Here is a 3,549-nt window from a genome sequence, read left to right on the forward strand (position 1 = left end):
TTATATTCTATTAAAAAACAGTAATGAAGAAGTTCGTTTTTCTTTCCTGTTATTACCTAATAGATTATTATTAGTTAGATTGTAGTTTATTTTAGAAATGACCTTAGTGATATCAAGTTCACATTTTATGCCTTTATCAGTCATGAAATCACTTTATTCCTGACAAGTTACTAACCTTAGAATTCACACAGCAGGTGATTCTGACATGGGTCATTGTGACACATTCATTTAACAGGAAATAATGAATAAGATAGAAATAAAAATCTGTAAAAATATAATCCACATTAGATGTATATTTTGCAAACATATGTTGAACATAGTCTTGAGAACAACTGTATGAGTGTGTGCATGTGTACGACAGTGGTGGGGGAGCTTACTGAAAGTTGAGCAGCCTGGTGGTTTGGCTGAAGAAGCTGCAGAATCCAGTTATTCTGTTGTGTATCCTGCGAGTCTCTTCCCAGAGGCCAGCAGGAAGTGTATGGTGGGGGTGGGAGTGGTCACGTGTGACTTTGTTTGCTCTGGTCAGGCAGCGCTCTTGCGCAACATCCTGGATGTGGGGAAGTGGAGTCCCAGTGATCTTTTCCAGTGTCCTCACCACTCTCTGCAGGGACTTCCAGTCTAAGGCACTGCAGGCTCCTGACCACACAGACATGCATGCAGTCAGTAAGTTCTCTATAGAGCTTCTATATAAAGTGGTGAGCATGCGAGGGGGGAGGTGAGCTCTCCTCAACCGGTGGGAAAAAGTGCAGGCGCTGCTGAGATCTCTTTACAAGAGAGCAGAACAGGGTGTCTGTTATCTGTATCCACAGAAACTTGATGCTGCTCATCATTTCCACTGTGTTGTTGGTGATGAGAAATAGCATGTGACTGTACTGGCTCCTCCTAAAGTCAAAGATAGTCCCCTTTTGGGTTTTTTTGACATTCAGAGCCAAGTAGTGTGTGCTGGTTCAGTTGGTTCACTTCCTCTCTGTAGGCCTGGTTGTTGTCATCTTGAATGAGGCCTGCTACCACTGTGTTGTCAGCATACTTTACAATGTGAATCTCGGACAGCAATCATGGGTTAGCAGGGGGTTCAGGACACGGGCCTGAGGAGAGCTGGTGCTCAAAGAGATGAAGTTACAGTCTGGTCAGGTCTCTTGGTGAGGAAGTCTTACACATAAGGGTGCTGAGGCCCATGGGAACTAGTTTAGCATGTTCATGCTGTTGAATGATGATCTTAAACGATGAAATGAAGTCCACAAACAACATTTGCTTGGCTGAGATGTAGTACAGAGAAGATGGCGTCTTCTGTAGAGTGATTTGGGTAGTAAGCAAACTGTAATGAAAACAGTGTGGTCCTTTACCAGCTGCCTTTAAGGTGGGTGCTACAGGGCAGAAATCATTTAAACAAGTGATTTTCAGGGTACTGCAATGATGGCAGCAATCTTGAAACAAGACAGTAGGACATTGTGATCCAGTGACATATTGAAGGTGTGCTGGTTGCTGCATTCCTTAAACATCTAACCAGGTATGTCTTCAGGGCCTGCTACTTATGTTCACTCCTTTCGAGGTCTTCTGGACTTCAGCTATTTCAAGATTGCTCATCAGCAACTGGAACATTTTTCTTTACGGGTGTGTTGCTGAGTGCCTTGAACCTCCCAAGATATTTGTTGAGCTCATTTAGAAAGGTTGTATTGTTCTCACAGGGTGGAGGAGCAGCTTTATTGTCTGGGATGTCTTAGATAGTCTGCCACATTTGTCTGGTATTCATAGGGTCATTGGAGAAACTCGGTATTCTCTAGTGATGGTGCTTTGGTACCTTTATGCACCATGTTGCCAGAGTTAAAGAGTAATTTTGTACTTTGAACATTGCATCTTTCATCATCCGTGGTGTCTCGCTGGCCTGTACGGTGATGTTCTTGGTGACAGATACAACAGCAATTGAATGACTGAATGCACAAAGTCAGCATAACCATTCACATTTGTAATGATTGCCAGTTGCAGCAGCTTTGAACATGAATAATCATGTCATCATCATCACCATGAAAAAGGTCAATCTCAAAAACTGATGTGAAGTTCTATTTCAGGGTTAAAGCTTTTGACTCAAGTACAGTATGTATATGTCATCTCATACTTCCCCTCTATTTATAGAGGCAAATATTATTATTATGTATTGACAAGCATGAATACAATAAAACCATAAATAAATGAAAGAAATTAAATGAAAGCACTACAATAATAAAAATTTACATTTTGTGGTTTTTATCGTAGACAAAATGGAACACGCGTGGAGGGAGAAAATATGGATTGGAAACATGGATTCTTTTTAAAAAAGAAAAAAAGGCTGTTTTTATTTTTGACATGAGGCAATCCTTTTTGTTAGCTACATATAGCAACCAACCTTCTGACCTACATACAACAACAAATAGCAACAGATGTTAGCAAATATAAATGAAAAGTTCCATATTGGCGTTTTTATATTGTTTCTCACAGGGAGCTGCAGGGGGTGGACAAAGGAGCCATAACAACTCCTGAAATGGCTTAACAGATATAAAACAATCAAATCAGTGATTAGCAGCTAATTTGACAATTATACAATTATGAAAAAAAACAAAGAAATGAAATATGTCATTGTTCTGGCTTTTCACATCCTGCAGTTCCTTTCAATACTTTCATTTAGTTTTCTTCTTTATAAATAATTTATTGGTTAAAAAAAACATGATTTGAAGATGCCAGTTTAGGCTCTGGGTACTTGCGTTGGGCATTTAACAAAAAAAAAAAATAAATTTTTTTTCTAGAATTGTTACAAAACAGCAAACAAACAAAAAGAAAAATCAGCCATTTAACTTAATCATCCAGAAAAATAGCAATTTAAGTCTTAAAGAAATGATCAATAAACAATTAGGGTTCAAATTAATTGAAGGCTAATGCTTACATTTTGGTATGGGTGAAAGTTTAACTTAAATAATGCTATAACACTCACCTACAATAATACCTACATTTTTCCTGATTTTAGCTGTTTTTACTTAAATAACAACTTTTATTTTTAATGTAATATTTTTTCAATACGATTTTATATTGCCCACCTCAGCTCATATTAGCAAATATTTTAAAAATTTCCACTTATAATTACTTTTAGATTCTGACCGGCTTTCAAAAAAACCAAACAGACTGAGGTGCAAAAAGATGACGAACTGTGAAATGAATAAATGACCAAATTCAAACACTGGAGGGTGCCAAACTTAAGATGCAAAAGCACAAAGTAATATTCAGGAGGATGGTCATGTTGACACATTTTAGAAAAGAGCAGGTCAAAACATTCACCATTCGATTTTATTAATCAAAAGTCGAATTACAGTAGGGGCATGTTATTTTTTCCCCCAAAAACGTATACCAAGCAAATGTAGGAAAATTCAACTGCATCCTAACATTAGATCATCATACTTTAAGAAAAGCAACTACATTTACTAAATGTTGACATTACACGAGTATTAAATACATGCTGAACTTGTTTTACGGACATTTTGAAACAAAAATATAAAGTTAAACTTAAACAAAATAGAAAAAAAA

This window comes from Pundamilia nyererei, unplaced genomic scaffold, assembly GCF_000239375.1.
Source record: "Pundamilia nyererei isolate P.nyererei 1_Seehausen unplaced genomic scaffold, PunNye1.0 scaffold00012, whole genome shotgun sequence".
NCBI classification, from domain to species: domain Eukaryota; kingdom Metazoa; phylum Chordata; class Actinopteri; order Cichliformes; family Cichlidae; genus Pundamilia; species Pundamilia nyererei.